This window comes from Dermochelys coriacea, chromosome 14 (genome assembly GCF_009764565.3).
Source record: "Dermochelys coriacea isolate rDerCor1 chromosome 14, rDerCor1.pri.v4, whole genome shotgun sequence".
NCBI classification, from domain to species: domain Eukaryota; kingdom Metazoa; phylum Chordata; order Testudines; family Dermochelyidae; genus Dermochelys; species Dermochelys coriacea.
Genome location: NC_050081.1, coordinates 19,562,540 through 19,579,316, shown reverse-complemented (window position 1 = coordinate 19,579,316; position 16,777 = coordinate 19,562,540). Strand labels below are relative to the sequence as shown.

Below are 16,777 nucleotides of genomic sequence, written 5' to 3'. Positions count from 1 at the left end.
CTCAGTGTATTTAAACTTATCTGCCAGCTCAAGAAAAAAACCTGTGCATCAGTATGGACACCTCAATGGAGACCTGTTGCTCAGCAGCAGTCAGAAAAGGACAATTGTTAGGATGCATAAGGAATAAGATGAAGAATAATTAAAACTATATATAGCTATTAACTAATGGTACAATCTTACCTAGAATACTCTGTTTAGTTCTGGTCACCCCATCTCAAAAAGATGTAGTAGAACTAAGAGGGGATTCAGAGATGGACAATAAGAATTATTACAGCCATGGACTATCTTCATAAGAGAACACTAAAAAAACCTCACAGCTTAGAGAGGAGGTAAATAAAGAAGAGATGCAGTAAAGGTGTACGAACTAATGACCGGCTCTGAGAAAGTAGATCAGTCACTGCTACTCACCCTCTCATTTTACAACAACAAGGGGTCATTCACTGAAACTGAAAGGTGACAAATATAGAATTGATGAAAATTTAACACAACGCTATTTGCCTATCAAACTTGATGACAAAAGATATAATTGAGGCCAGAAACATAACAAGATTCAAAAAGAGAATTGAACATAAATATAACAAAAATATCGAGAGGCTTAAGAAAAAATTTAAAAACGAAATCAAGAGTTTTGGAAAGCTTCAGGGCATAAGTCAATCTCTGGGGAGTTAAGAAGACAATCTACCTGGAGTACGACTATTCCATAATTGGGACTGCAGGGTTTTTTGGAACCTTCCTCTAAAGTAGCTGATACTGACGACTACTAAACAATATAGACAGCGGGTCTCCTCCAGCATGGTAATTCCCGCATTCCAAAATGGTACTATGATAGAGTTTGATTTTGAGGGGAACAGGACATCAAAGGCAAATCCCTCCTGGATTCTCCTGCCACCATCCTGGGAACCTTCTACCACTTCTATCTAATATGCAAAATAATAATTATAATACAAAAGGTGATTAGTTTCATATTCATGCAGGTGAGGTACTATTTTACTTACAGATCCAGCAAAAATCCTGCAAGGTCTGTGTCACTTTTGAAATCCAGTTTTTCCCTTAAGGTCAGCCATCGGCCAATTTGATTCCCCAAGTATATCCTTGTGTACGCCACTCTTTTATCAATAATTTGTCTCCTGGTTTTCTTTTCTGAAGACGGTAATTTTGTGGGTCTTGCACATCTTTTTCTCGGCATTGTTGGCTTTTAAATATTAAAGAGAAAGAAAGTCAGCAAAAGTAACCATCATAATTAATACACCATGCTTCGTGCTTACGTAGTGCTTCACATGTTCAAAACAAAGACCTTAACTAATCACTTCACAAATTCTTTGCGACATTCAATTTGTACTCCCGACCAAAAGCTCCAAATTAAGTGTTTAGCATTAATACTTTGAACAGTTAGATTTTTACAATTCTGCTTTAGCAACATACTGTTTTGCTCTTCATGAGCATGAATCAAGCTCATCAATTTATTTCATATTTAAATATAAAGGATGATTTTACAAACAGTAACAGACCTTACGCCAAAGCTGCTAGAGCTAGGCAAAGATTTGGTAATTGTTCACAGAAAAGTTTATACAAACATTTTCAACCTACTGATTGTTGCCCAAAGTGTTTGGTAATAAAAAAATACAATAATAATAATAATATAAAAATACAATACGTAATTCAAGATTCACATCACACATTACTGATTCCAATTGACAATTTGTTTATGGACATTCAAATTACTTGTTTTGTTCAAGAGTATTAATATTAACAAAATCCTGTTTTGAGAATGTTTGCAAACAAAATAAATAGATACACAGACATAGAATCATAGAACTGGAAGGGAACTTGAGAGGTCATCTAGTCCAGACCCCTGCACTCATGGCAGGACTAAATATTATCTAGAACATTCCGGACAGGTGTTTGTCTAACCTGCTCTTAAAAATCTCCAAAGATGGAGATTCCACAACCTCCCTAGGCAATTTATGGCTTAACCACCCTGACAGTTAGGAAGTTTTTCCTAATGTCCAACCTAAACCTCCCGTGCTTCAGTTTAAGCCCATTGCTTCTTGACCTATCCTGAGGTTAAGAAGAACAATTTTTCTCCCTCCTCCTTGTAACAATCTTTTATGTACTTGAAAACTGTTATGTCCCCTCCCAGTCTTCTCTTCTCTGGACTAAACAAACCCAATTTTTTCAATCTTCCCTCATAGGACATGTTTTCTAGACCTTTAATCATTTTTGTTGCTCTTCTCTGGATTTTCCTGAAATGTGGTGCCCTAATCAGTGCGGAGTAGAGCGGAAGAATTACTTCTCGTGTCTTGCTTACAATACTCCTGCTAATATATCCCAGAATGACATTCGCTTTTTTTGCAACAGTATTACACTGTTGACTCACATTTAGCTTGTGGTCCACTATCACCCCCAGATCCCTTTCCACACTACTCCTTCCTAGGCAGTCATATCCCATTTTCGATGTGTGCAACTGATTGTTCCTTCCTAAGTGGAGTACTTTGCATTTGTCCTTATCGAAGTTCATCAGACCATTTCTTCAGTTTGTCCAGATATTTTGAATTTTAATCCTACCCTCCAAAGCACTTGCAACCCCTCCCATCTTGGTATCGTCCGCAAACTTTAAAAGTACTCTATGCCGTTATCTAAATCATTTTAATCATTTTAATCAAATCTAATTCAAATCATAAGATATTAAACAGAACCGGACACAGAACTGATCCCTGCAGGACACCACTCATTATGCCCTTCCAGCATGACTGAACCACTGATAACTATTCTCTGGGAAGTTTTCCACCCAGTTATGCACCCACCTTATAGTAGTTCCATCTAGGTTCCATTTCCCTAGTTTGTTTGAGAGACAGACAGTCATGTGAGACAGGATCAAAAGCTTTACTAAAGTCAAGATATACCACTACCACTTCCCCCTATCCACAAGGCTTGTTACCCTGTCAAAAAAAGCTATCAGGTTGGTTTGACATGATTTGTTCTTGATAAATCCATGCTGATTGTTGCTTATCACCTTATTATCTTCTAGATGTTTGCAAATTGATTTCTTAATTATTTGCTCCATTATCTTTCCAGATACAGAAGTTAATCCGATAAGGTAATTCCCTGGGTTGTACTTATTTCCCTTTTTATAGATTGGTACTATTTGCTATTTTCCAGTCTTCTGGAATCTCTCCCATCTTCCATGACTTTTCAAAGATAATTGCTAATGGCTCAGATATCTCCTCCTCAGTCAGCTCTTTGTGTATTCTAGGATGCATTTCATCAGGCCCTGGTGACTAGAAGACATCTAACTTGTCTACGTAATTTTTAACTTGTTCTTTCCCTATTTTAGCCTCTGATCCTACCTCATTTTCACTGGCAATCACTATGTTAGACATCCAATCACCACTAACCTTCTTGATGAAAACCGAAACGCAGAAGTCGTTAAGCACCTTTGCCATTTTCATATTTTCTGTTATTGTTTTACCCCCCTCATTGAGTAATGGGCCTACCCCTGTCCTTGATCTTCCTCTTGTTTTAAATGTATTTGTAGAATGTTTTCTTGTTACCCTTTATGTCACAGGCTAGTTTGATCTTGTTTTGTGCCTTGGCCTTTCTAATTTTGTCTCTACATACTTGTGTTATTTGTTGATATTCATCCTTTGTAATTTGATCTAGTTCCCACTTTTTATGTGACACTTTTTTGATTTTTAGATCATTGAAGATCTCCTGGGTAAGCCAGGGTAGTCTCTTGCCATACTTCCTATCTTTCCTATGCAGTGGGATAGTTTGCTCTTGTGCCCTTAATAACGTCTCTCTGAAAAACTACCACCAACTGTCTTCAATTGCTTTTTCCCTTGGACTTGCTTCCCCTGAGTTTGCTGAAGTCTACCTTCTTGAAATCCACTGTCTTTATTTTGCTGTTCTTCCTCCTACCATGCCTTAGAATCATAAACTCTACTGTTTCATGATCACTTTCACCCAAGCTGCCTTCCACTTTCCAATTCTCAACCAGTTCCTCCCTATTTGTCAATATCAAATCTAGAATAGCCTCTCCCCAGTAGCTTTCTTCACCTTCTGAAATAAAAAAACTGTCTCCAATACATTCCAAGAACTTGTTGGATAACCTGTGCCCTGCTGTGCTATTTTCCCAGCAGACATACTGAACTGAACATTAGTAAATAATTTAATTCACTGATCCATTTGTGAATAATCTTGATCTATATTAGCCCAATTTGTACCTATGTACTCTCATATAGTCACATATGCCAAGTAACCTTAATGTTGCAAAACTACTAATGGGTTTCCACAGGTAACAGAAATACAATCATCAATATCAGGATTTGTCTTCATTCCCCCAAAAAACTTGTGTTTTTAATCTCAAGGTAACTAAGGTACATGAACGACACCAAGGTGAAGACACAGTGAGGACAAGGCACTTCAGATTTATCTGAGGTAAATTCACAGAAATCAGCACCAGACAGAGCTGATCTCAGCAAGTTAACCTCACAATAAAACTGATGTACCATGATGTTTTTTTACCTTGGGACAGCTCAAGTGTGTTAGTTACTCGGGGGTAAAAAAATTCCAAGGTTTTTTAACAGCAAAGACAAGCCCTGCCGCCCACTTTGTTCCACTTCTCTGTTCGTCCTGCCACAGAATCCAGGCACCGTGACAAAAACATTATTACTAGCTCTGCTGCCTGCATCTCCCCTCACCTCACGAGAAGCCAGGGACATTTGTAACAGGAACCGGGGAGATGCAAGAACAGCACCCAGCCCGAGGGTGGGGAGAGCAGGGAACACCTCCCCCACAACCGAGCACAGACTCCAGACCCTGTTCTTCACCCTGGTACGGCTGCCCCCCATCCAGCCCCGCCCACACGCCTCCCCGGCTGCTCCCACAGACTCACAACTCCTCCCTCCTCCCCCACAGCCTGACTCTCAACCGCCCCCAAGAGTCCCTGACCGACGCCCCTCCCCGCGTGGTGGCTCCCCCACCTCGGAACACCTCCCCGTTCCCAGGACTTTAAGGCCCACACGAACCCCCCCCGCCCCGCTCTGTCTCTCACCTCCTGCCGGGGATTGCCGGCCCCAGCCGCAGCAAACGCGCGCGGGACCGACTAAGAGACACCGATGCGCTAGCGAGGGGGCGGTTCCCGACATGACCACAGACAGACACTGGGCACGTGTCACGCGAGACCGGCGCTGACGGATGACGTCACGGCAGGGCCAGGGCGCAAGGAAAAACCCAGCGCTTCTCCTGGCAGTATCCTCAGCACCTAGCGGGGACTCCAGACTCCGCCCCAAGGGACGCCAGGCTCCGCCCCCATCCGTTTGCCACGCCCCTTGGGGGGCAGGGCTGGAGTCGGACTGGCCACCTCCAGATCAATTTATGCCCCGAGCCTCGGGCTAGGCGCCGGCATCTTCCGTCAGTAGCTTCCCCGGGTTGATCCGCGTTTTTTCCAGCACCTTTCCCCCAGGCGAGGGGCACCAGGATCCCGCAGCTGCTGCTGTCTCCCCGCGCCCCAAGCCGGGTGCGCGAATCCCCCTCCAGCAGCTGCCATCCCCTCTCTCGTGGCAAAAAGAACAGGAGGACTTGTGGCACCTTAGAGACCAACACATTTATTTGAGCCTAAGCTTTCGTGAGCTACAGCTCACTTCATCGGAAATGCATCCGATGAAGTGAGCTGTAGCTCACGAAAGCTTAGGCTCAAATAAATGTGTTAGTCTCTAAGGTGCCACAAGTCCTCCTGTTCTTTTTGCGAATACAGACTAACACGGCTGCTACTCTGAAACCTCTCTAGTGGGTCCTTGGAGCTTCCCCACCTGCCCGAGACGCCTCTCCCGTCAGCTTCCAGCAGCTGAAACAGGGCAGAGGACGGACAGAAGAGCTTGCAAAAGGCTGCAGATCTCCTAAGCAGGGCCCAGGGCAGTCTGCACTTCCTTTGCTGTGCAAACGGCATACGTGGCGGCAGAAGAGGGCTGCGGGATCCTGGCTTTCCTCTCAAGTGTTTACTTCTGGCGTGTTTCCAACACGAATAAGTAGTTTGTTACCAATGACAATTTTTTACTGTTTTTCCTAGAACTGCAGCCTCTGGACTTCATAATCTGAGTATTAATTAAAAAGAAACATTCTAGCCTTAAAAGGTTCCACAGAGTAAAGCCTGAAAATTTGACCCAAGAATAAACTATGGGCTCAGAAATGACAAGGAAATAAAAAAACCAACCCATTTTTCTCATTATTCAAAATTCATAATTTTAAGCAATTCTCATAATTGGGATGGGGGCTCAGAAAATGATCTCTAAATTACTTAGAATGAAAATACTTCTGTTTACACAAAAAACATTTAACATGAGAAATACTCACAAAACAGTGTGCCACCATGCTCACTCAACAGCAAAATTTTAAAAAATTGTTCTCAAGCATAGAGGCCAAAATGAAAAAAATACGTAAAATGAAGCGTTGACTCTGAAACAGAGTGAAGACCATTATGAGTTAGTATGAACATTTATTTCTGTCAGAACATGATGCACTATTTCACCGCCGGAAAGCAAGGGAGGCACAGGAACACAACGGACGTGCATGAGGACTAGAGTGAACTCCTTCGCATGATTTCCACCCGCCTGGTGGGGCAGCACAAAATGCCCCTCAGGGATGAGAGGACTGAGGTCTTGGTATGCAAATGAGAGCAAGGCATCTTGGAAGTCAGAGTCCTGAGAACTTTCCGGACTCCAGTCCTCTGCGCCTGACACAGGAGAAAAGCCATCTCATGGATTACATCCATGCGTCCTTCATCCTCAAACTGGGTATGGTTTCCCCAGCCTGCACAGCGCAAGCCACAGGAGACGCTGCTCTGCCAAAACAGGCTCCTCAGGTCCATCCCAGGAAAAGTGTCCCCCATTGCTGAGGGCCCTACGAGCAGCACCAGCGAGGTGGGGAAAGAAAATATGGAACGCTTCACGAATTTGCGTGTCATCCTTGCGCAGGGGCCATGCTAATCTTCTCTGTATCGTTCCAATTTTAGTATATGTGCTGCCGAAGCAAGCACAAGATGAAGTTTGGGCCCTAAGCTATAAATACCTCAGAGAAGAGAGAGGCTTCCAAGTCAGGGCGAGGGAGGCAGGCCCGGGAACTCCAGTGACACGCATGTGGAGTGAGCCCTTGATTTCCTCCATGTGTTCTTCATCCTCCAACTGGGTATGGTTTGCCCCCACCCGGTGGGGCAGCACAAAATGCCCCTAGGGGAGGAGAGGATGGAGGTCTTGGTATGCTAATGAGAGCAAGGCATGCTGGGAGTCAGAGTCCCCTGTGGTGGCCGGAGTGCGGTCCTCTGGGCCTGGCAGAGGTGAAGAGCCAAGCAGGGAGAGGTCGGGAGGAGAAGCGGGCCAAGTGTGTGTGAGGGCTCCTGGCCAGTCTGCGTCTGGCTAGATCTCGCTGAGGGCAGGCGGGCAGTGGGGTGAGAGGTCTGGCGCCGAGGAGGAATTGGTAGGGAGGCAAAGGGCCGAAGGTGAGGCCTACAGAGAAGGACGAGGCTTTCCTTTCCCGTTCTTCATCAGCCCTTGCTCGGTGTGGGAGTCCAGACATTTCCCGCCTCGAGGTAGCAGGGGAGGCGAGGATGGCGACAGGGTTCCTGCGGAAGGACATCGTCCTCCGCTTCTTCCTCTTCCTCCCCGTCTCTGCTTGTGGGCGCGTAGGTGGTCCCATAAAGGGGTCCCTGTGAATCAGGGCTCGGTGGCGTCCGCCGCAGCAGATCCTTTTGTCTTTGCAAACCAGCATGGGAGGCAGCCGGGTGTGGGGTACGCGGCGCCTGCCTAGCTCAAGCCGCAGGAGATGCCGTTGTGCCCCCTCGGGTCCTTCCCAGGAGAGGCAAGGGGCAAAGCGGGGAGCACCGAAGCAGGGTACCTGCCTGCCCAGCGAGGCCTCCCCCGCTGCCGAGGGCCCTTTGAGTAGAACCAGCGAGGTGGGAAAAGAAAATATGGAACGCTTCACGAATTTGCGTGTCATCCTTGCGCAGGGGCCATGCTAATCTTCTCTGTATCGTTCCAATTTTAGTATATGTGCTGCCGAAGCAAGCACAAGATGAAATTTGGGCCCTAAGCTATAAATACCCCAGAGAAGAGAGAGGCTTTCAAGTCAGGGTGAGGGAGGCAGGCCCGGGAACTCCAGCGACACGCATGTGGAGCGAGCCCTTGATTTCCTCCGTGTGTTCTTCATCCTCCAACTGGGTATGGTTTGCCCCGCTTGGTGGGGCAGCACAAAACGCACCTAGGGAGGAGAGGACGGAGGTCTTGGTATGCTAATGAGAGCAAGGCATGCTGGGAGTCAGAGTCCCCTGTGGTGGCCGGAGTGTGGTCCTCTGGGCCTGGCAGAGATGAAGAGCCAAGCAGGGAGAGGTCGGGAGGAGAAGCGGGCCAAGTGTGTGTGAGGGCTCCTGGCCAGTCTGCATCCGGCCAGATCTCACCGAGGGTAGGCCGGGTGAGTGAGACATCAGGTGTGGTCTTCTGGGCCTGGTGGAGGTGAAAGGCAAAGCAGTGAGCCACGGGAGGAGAAGAGAGCTAGGTTCTGTTGGAGAGCACCTGGCCTGTTTGCCTCCTGCTAGATCTTGCTGAAGGCAGGCTGGCTGGGCATGTGAGACATGAGGCGCCGAGGAGGAATTGGTAGGGAGGTAGAGGGCCGAAGGTGAGACCTTCAGAGAAGGCATAGGTTCGGGAAGTGGGGTATGAGGGGTAGCTGTATTACCCCCAGATTTTCTGTAGGGGCTGGGTGTTGTAGCCGTGCCCGCTTGCGTACCTGGGGTCCTGGCTGCTGGCCCCATGCCCAGAGGTCCTCACTACTCGTCCCAGCCTGGGATATCCGGCTGCCATTCCCAGAGATGGGGATCTTCTACTGGCCCCGTTTCTGTCCCCAGCCATGGCCCCAGCCTGAGGTCCCTTATCCTGTCCATGTCCCCTGCCTCCTGGATTGCGGCAGGGGGCTGCAGCAGGGGCGGTACACCCCTCTCGTAGCTTCCTAGGGCTGTGTGCCACCCCCCCCCATGGCTCCGGTCGGGGCTGTGTGCCCCAAGATGTGTCCTGATATTTTACTCTTGCGATCTGGTCACTCTACTTGGGGCTGTGAGCTTAAAAAAAATGCTCCTTTTTTTTTCTTGATTCCTTCTGCTTCGGAGACACGGGTCTTTGTATCTTTGTAACTTCAACATAGAAAATACCAGATTTAATCTATTTGTACCTGTCAGTGGAACATCCTCAAGGCCCTGAAATTTGGCTACCTGCTTGAGTGAAAAGGGGCAACATAGGTACTTGTAAACTGTGATCAGGACACCTCATAATAATTATTTAATAATTCATTTCTATATAGGGGACTGGGACCACCACAGACTTCTGTTAGGTACTTTCATGGGCCAATAAGAAGGGAGTGCTGGGGAGCCAACATTTTCACCTTTGGGCCTAATCAGTGCAGAACTGCCTTGTGCTTTCCCTACCCTTTGCTTGGGGGAGGAAAATATTGTCCCAGTGTTTGTTGCTGCAAAAAATAGATTTGAAAGAGTGTCATTTGTCATGGTTCCCTTATAACTGGGGAAAGAGGGAAATCTCCAGGCTTATTGCCATTCTGGGCAAACTGTGAGGCAGGTAAACTCACCTGATAGACATGGCCATCGCATTATGGCATTTCAGAGGGAGACATTTGAAGCTCAAACTTTACTGGGTAGAAGAATGTTTGTATCCCAAGCATTGCACAGGACATTTCTGGGGAGCAAATTTGTGTGGGGAGGGCGGGTGGGAGGGAGCGTGCTGCTGAGCTGAAAATGTACATAGCAATTTCAGCTATTGTGCCCAAGCACCAGCAAAAAGGAAAAGAAAGCTAACAAATTAAATATATCACTTTCTAAGGGCTGCAGTTGGTGCGTGTTTGCCGCAGAGCAGAGTGGCGCAGCGGAAGCGTGCTGGGCCCATAACCCAGAGGTCGATGGATCGAAACCATCCTCTGCTATTTACGTTTTTCTCTTTTAAAAATGTATTGTAGTGACATCTTTCAATGTTTATGTTAAGCAGAAGTTATTTCACCTGAGTGCTCCCTTGGGCAATAGGATATCACTTAATTTACTCAGAGCTGTTTTGGGGGCATACACCTATCAGTTAGTATTCATTGTTAATAATATTTTGTGGTATTACTTATTATTGATGTAAGTGACAATAAAGTCATTGCTGTATGATACTCATATAGTGAAAATATATTTGTCTCTACAACGTTTACAGTACTTCATGGACCATTACTTCAGCTATAATAATAATAATTAATAATGCACAAAGAGCCTGTTATTACTTATGATTTGTACTAATGGTAGTACAGGGAGTTTTTACGGATAATCTGTTGTGTGAAGCAGTGAGAAAACAAAACAGCAACCAACATACAAAACAGATAGCCAGACTAATGTTTCAGTCTTATTGTTTAATCTTTTATTTTTCTCTTTATCATAGTAACCTGTGGCATAGGGTATTATCCACAATATTCCCTCTGATTCTACACGTTTACTGCCAATAATTTAACATGATTAATACTCGTTATTTGATGTATATTCTTTCATTTTAGGGGCTGATCCTGCAAGAGGCTGAAGTTAATGCGAATACAGGGCAGCTGTGAGGATTGGCTCTGGTCAGCTCTGAACTTGCTATTGGATCTGCTCTGAAATATGGATCCCAAAGCGCCGCATCTTGCAGGATTCCATCCCCCCCCCGCCCCCACATCTGGCTGAAGATTGGGTCTTAATTAGGAATAATTCAGAATCGATTGTGGGGTAAGTAATTCATTATTCAATTTGTGATTTTTTCCAAAGTGGGTTTTTTTCTTACTGAAATTAGGTTACTAAAGAAAATCTACAATATCAACCGACTTCATAAAATGGGACGGGGGGGATGAGGGAAATCTTTAGACGCCACTTACAATACATCATATAACAGGGCAGGCGGAATGGGTTGTAAAACGCTACAGCTAACGTACCGCAAAAATGCTACTGGGCAAGCAAAGCTTCAGCGTTAAATATGTGGCACTCAACAGCACCGAAGGGAAAATATAAGCATAAAAATATGGAATAAAACGCAACACGTGGGCAAAAATGGAAAGTCCATAATTTAAAGCAAAAATACTTCATCGTGCAAAATTGCAATACGTGTAAGAAATTCCATCAAAAGTAGGCAAGCTGCTGAATTTTGGAAAAAAAAAAAAAAAAAAAAGGCATCGGTGTCATCAGTGAAAGCAGGACAGAAATGCCACGTATTTCTGGGCTCTTTTTAAAAATGATTTGTTTCTTACTGAAGGAAATTGTGCTGGATTGCTTGAGGATTCAGTTAATATGTAGAATTAATGCGTGAGGAAATGTATACGTAAGAAAAAATTCCCCAGCCATCCACGAGGAAAGCATACGCGCTGATGTTACCTCAATAGGATCAATTCTGAAGGGTCAAGCGGGTGGTTCCATGGTGTAATGGTTAGCACTCTGGACTCTGAATCCAGCGATCCGAGTTCAAATCTCGGTGGAACCTGTCATTTTTCAGGTTTTGTTGTGTGACTTAGTTTCTGTATTAAGTATTGCCCAGAAAGTATTATTAGTATGCGCTTATATTAAGTATATAAATATTATTTCAATGGAACCTAAAAGGCTTCATATTTTATTTATTATATTTTCTTTCCTGCCAAGTAAATATAAGAACTGTGGATTTAATTAGAAAAATATATTTAAAACAAAAAAGGATACATTATACATTGAGTATTATACATGTATTGGATGTCACTGGAAAATGAATAGAAAGGAAATTTTATTTAAAAGAGAAAACAAACTGCAGTTGTTTATAGCTATATCTATCTAGCTATCTATTTTCTTGTGCTTTTTTGTTATTACCTTCAACTATAAACTAAATCTAATAATTGCTTTTACTGTGACAAGTTTCAGAGTAGCAGCCGTGTTCATCCGATGAAGTGAGCTGTAGCTCACGAAAGCTTATGCTCTAATAAATTTCTTTTTACTGTGAGGTCATTATAACTTTGCTAGAAGGATCCTGTAGTCGGTTTCAGAGTAGCAGCCGTGTTAGTCTGTATTCGCAAAAAGAAAAGCAGGACTTGTGGCACCTTAGAGACTAACACATTTATTAGAGGATAAGCTTTCCTGAGCTACAGCTCACTTCATCGGTGTCTGTATGAGTTATGGGGCAAGAATCATTTGCTCCTTCTATAATGAAAAGCAAGTAACCCTAACTATAGCAAAAGTAATTATGTATTATCTCACTTTAATTGTGTTGGGCCTATCTGTGAATTTATCTTTTGTTATTCACATTTTAGCTTTAAAATATTACCTAGAACTATAAGATTCTATAATAAAAGCACCCAATGAAACAGCCTCACAAATCTTATTTAAATGTGGAGCTGACACCTGTTGAGTGCATCAAAAGCGGGTTGGCTCGCGTTGTGTCAGTTTCTTGGATGCGAATTCAGTTCTAAATTCTGCGTCAGCAATGCAGCCTGCACGTTCTTTTGCATGCACAGCGCTGGGTTAGAACTAGTTTGTACGTATCAAAACAGGAGACCTCTTTGCCTTTTTTTCAAATAATCAAAGCTGCAGTCTGAGGAAGGCTCCTTGCCACTTTAATGTCTGAGAGGGATAAATCAGTGCAATCAACATATTGTACAGGTGAGGCGTGAGATCTAGCCGAGAATAAAATCTATACTTAGTCAGATAAATTTTCTGGCAAAGAACGTCGGGTTTAAACGAATGGGGGCAAAACTTGACATGGAGTCACACAGTGAGCCGATAATTGTTATTAGCCAGTAGACCAGAAACTCGTGGCACCATTTGGTTCTATGGTGTAATGGTTAGCACTCTGGACTTTGAATCCAGCGATCCGAGTTCAAATCTCGGTAGAACCTTACTTGTTTGCGGTATTTTTACCAGCTTTCTTTTTTAAAAAAAATCATTACAGCTATTGGCACAGCAGGTAAGTGCTTATTTACGAAGTTGGAAGACATTACATTACTAAATAAAAGACACTGGTGGGGTGGAGTGAGGCCTCTCTACACAGATTTGCACCAGTTAATTACTCTGGTGCAAATCCATCTGTGAGCACACTTAATTCAGTTTTAACTGTAATTTATGGCAGTTTAAAGCTGCTGTTAACTGACTTAAACTAAACCAAGATAAGAGTATCCAGACCACCTTTTGCTTTCGTTTAAAAATCATCTATTAAAAAGCTGCAACTCAGCATGGAGACTACTCCCTAGAGTCATTGGATCCATATAATCTGAGGTCCCCTCACCTGCTCTCTATTTTAGTACTAACACTCAGCAGTCAGTTTATGCAGGGTGACAGGAGAGCTCCACAGTGCATAGATGCAGAGCCCTCCCTTCTGCAGGCAGTTCCCTTCCTCTCCCTTACATTGCCCAGGTAACCCCACCAACTGCCTTAAAATGTGCAGAGGGTATTTAACTGCCCAAGGAGTCAGATGGGTACCTAGCGGGATTTTCAAAAACACCTGATTTCAATGGATGTTAGGCACCTAGTTCAGGGGTGGCCAACCTGATCCTGAAAAGGAGCCAGAATTTACCAATAAACATTGCCAAAGAGCCACAGAAATGTCAGCAGGCCCCCATCTGCTACCCCGCTCCAGCCCCCAACACCTCCTGCCCACTGGCAGCCCCACCAATCAGCACCTCCCTCTCGCTCCCTACACCTCCCGCTCCGCTGCAATCAGTTGTTTTGCAGTGCGCAGGAGGCTCTAGTGGGGAGGAGGGAGGAGCGAGGGCATGGCAGGCTCCGGGAACGGGGCAGGGGCTTTGGGGGAAGGGGTGGAATAGTGGCAGGACCTGGGGCAGAGAAGGGGGTTGAGCAGCGAGCCCCTGACAGCACATTGGAAAGTTAGCATCTGTAGCTCCAGCCTGAGTCAGCGCCTAGGCAAGGAGCCGCATATTAACCTCTAAAGAGCCACACGCGGCTCCGGAGTCACAGGTTGGCCATCCCTGACCTAGGTAGTTTTGAAAATCCCAGTAGAGCCCCTATCTGAATCTTTAGGTGCCTAAATACCTTTAAAAATCTGGTCCCTTTTCACATCTCCCATGCCAGGATGAATTTCACACTGTAGGTTCTGAGAACAATTTTGTAAAGAAACTGCCCTTGGAGGTGCTGTGTACAGACTCAGGAAAACAAAGCAGAAAGTTACATTTGTCTCATGTTTGGGAAGCTCCTTCCCAATCTTGATGGCTACAAACTTATTCTGAAAATTAAATCTTGGCTTGTGAAGCACAATTCTGCTCCCAGAAGATAGATTCTACAGCAAATTCCTTAGTTGCAGAATCAGAGTACAAGTCTTTGCATTCAAGTGCTTTAAATGAACTGACTACAGTATAGGTACATGATGCTACAATATAATCAGTTACTGACCACAAACTAACCTCTACCAGTTTGTTCCCCATAATGGTTTTCAAACTTAGGAACCCCACAGGAGCCATCTGGCTGGCTTACATAGTCACTCAGTAAGTGATAACCGGACATTTCCTACAATTAGCTGAAAGGTTTTTGCGTGCATACTTTGACTGGGAAGAGTTGGTAGTTTTATAATCCAGATGTCTTTTGAGCAGTGGATGTAAAACATTGTTATTGCTGTGTGTCCAAAGGCAGCTCTAAATGAGGAACATTTATTTTCCTTTAGGCAGTTTAATGACTGTGCAGTAAGCTTAAAGAAAAGTGGTGCTGGTATCTCATTCGCCAGACTGACGGGGACCAACAACCTTGGACAATCAGCACACTCAGCCCTAGGGTGGAGCTGGCAGGATGGTGAAATATGGGCTCACTCAGACTTTGGTCTCTGAAAGGGACATGGAAGGACAATCTCCTCCCCTCACATTAGGTAAATAACCATCTCAAAACATATTTTAAAACAAACATTTGTATGAAGTACATTGTGTGGGTCTGCTAAGCTTTCAGAGAGAGATGTGTGTCTGTGTCGAGGCAATACGGACCTTGGAATAAGATGAGGCCCATGTATGTAACTAAACAAAACCACCACAAAATTAGATTCAAAGATATTTATTAGGGCAATTCAAGTTCATGCTCCATTTGAAATACAAAGCACCAGAGTTTAGATAACTGATTATCCAAGTATCATCCAGCTGAAGCTGCTGAGCTGTGTACAGACATGTATTTATTAGATATCACAGTCCCAGATCATATTCACTTGAAGAATGGTGAACAAACAAAAATACATTGGAGCAGTGGCTGCTATGAGGCAAACTCTCCTATTTCTGAGGTCTTGGCAAGATGTTTTTACAACACTTACCCTTCTCACTAGAGACCTCAGAAGAATAATATAATACAACTCCCCTCACTACCAGTAGATTACACATCTAGGATATTTTATGGCATTAAACACAACCTCCAAATACAGTTTAGCATTTTTGTTTTGCCAAAGATTTTTAAACACAGATTTAATTTTTCTTAAAAAACAAAACAAAACACAAGTCCATGGCAAACCCCACATTCTTTTGTACTCAGCGATGAATTATCCCAGCACAACATTCAACTGAGAAGTAAAGCACTATGGCTGTGATTACATTAGGAACTTTACACAATGGCAATTCAGGGTGCTGTCAACAAATGTAAATAAACTGCTGCTGCAAAACAGTTTAATTGCAAGTGCACACAGGACTACATTATGTTCAGCAGTTTCAGAAACTAGCTAGCTGCACCCATTGTCAACATGGCGTAACTTTCCTAATGTAGACTTAAAGGCTAGAATCTGATCTTAGATACCTGATGGGCATTCCCAGGGTACCTAAAATCATAATATGGGTTTCTAGTTTTAGGCTGAAACCTCAATGACGCAAAAAATTTAGAGATTTGTTTAAAAAACACTGAAAAATGATTTTTGCAATGTTAAACTTTGCAGAGGAAATTCCTGGATGTTTCACAAACTGGCAGTTAATGGAAAACTATTTTTTAAAAAATTATAAAATCAGATTTTTTTATTCCAAAAATAGTCTCAATTTTTCTAAAAATTAAACACCGAAAAGAAATCAGAAAACTCCCACAATCCCTAATTATAGTACACCTAATGATACTGTATGTAGCCACTACAGCTATTTATTGGATGAACATTCAAAATGCACTCTTTTTTAAAAGAGAGGTTGTGGCATGTAACAGTTACACAGCTACTTTTTAAAGTGTAGAGCATTTCAAATTGAGAAGCTGAAAGAAAGTGAATTCTTAATCTGCCTTTATCATGGGAAAGAACAACTAATATTTTACAGCCAGCCCTGTCTCATCTGATACTGTTCCTGTGGAAACTCAAGTATGGAAAGAGAATCTATTGAATGAAACAGGCATGTGTGCTCAAGCAAAATGGCAGAGAGGGTTTTTGTTCAGTGATGGGCAGCTGCCAATGAGATGAAGCTGTTCTTAAATATCTAGATTTACACTTAAAGAATCCCACAGGAAGATGGCTCTTTCACAGCATAGTGAAGAGCTAAGTTTTAATCAAAAATTTAAACTGAGAACCAGTTTTTCACATTGTCAAGTATATTCACATTTTCCTTTACAAAAATAAACTATACACAGAAATGAAGCTATATATATATATATATATATATATATATATATATATATATATATATATATATAAATTAACATTTCAACCAGTTTTAAGCCATATATACATATAGAAATATATGTATATACTAACTTAGAACAATAAAACTTAATTACAAAGTGATTCCATTGAAGGGTTCTGGGGATATCAGAATAGATCAAGAA

The 16,777-nt window shown here is 43.4% G+C and overlaps 1 protein-coding gene, 1 long non-coding RNA gene and 5 other non-coding genes across 11 annotated transcripts in view; 4 read left to right on the top strand and 3 right to left on the bottom strand.

Annotated features, from left to right (window-relative positions):
- The window catches only part of LOC119843220, a 51,327-nt gene extending 46,120 nt beyond the window's left edge, over window positions 1–5,207 (bottom strand). For all 5 annotated transcript variants that reach the window (XR_006275723.1, XR_006275725.1, XR_006275724.1 and 2 more), the window contains exons 1-2: window positions 5,054–5,207; window positions 996–1,192 (exon numbers count right to left, since the gene is read on the bottom strand). The gene's annotated coding sequence lies outside the window, so the exon portion shown is untranslated. The remainder of the gene's footprint in view (window positions 1–995; window positions 1,193–5,053) is intronic.
- Window positions 5,208–5,785: 578 nt separating this feature from the next.
- Window positions 5,786–15,870, top strand: LOC119842696. Its single transcript, XR_005288777.2, has 3 exons — window positions 5,786–6,917; window positions 10,576–10,780; window positions 14,679–15,870. It is a non-coding gene; the product is annotated as an uncharacterized LOC119842696 (long non-coding RNA).
- LOC119843415 lies at window positions 6,927–7,033 on the bottom strand. Its single transcript, XR_005288941.1, has one exon. It is a non-coding gene; the product is annotated as a U6 spliceosomal RNA (small nuclear RNA).
- LOC119843414 lies at window positions 7,955–8,061 on the bottom strand. The gene has a single exon (XR_005288940.1). It is a non-coding gene; the product is annotated as a U6 spliceosomal RNA (small nuclear RNA).
- Window positions 9,904–9,975, top strand: TRNAM-CAU. Its single transcript has one exon. It is a non-coding gene; the product is annotated as a tRNA-Met (tRNA).
- TRNAQ-CUG lies at window positions 11,454–11,525 on the top strand. The gene has a single exon. It is a non-coding gene; the product is annotated as a tRNA-Gln (tRNA).
- TRNAQ-UUG lies at window positions 12,832–12,903 on the top strand. Its single transcript has one exon. It is a non-coding gene; the product is annotated as a tRNA-Gln (tRNA).
- Window positions 15,871–16,777: the final 907 nt, after the last annotated feature.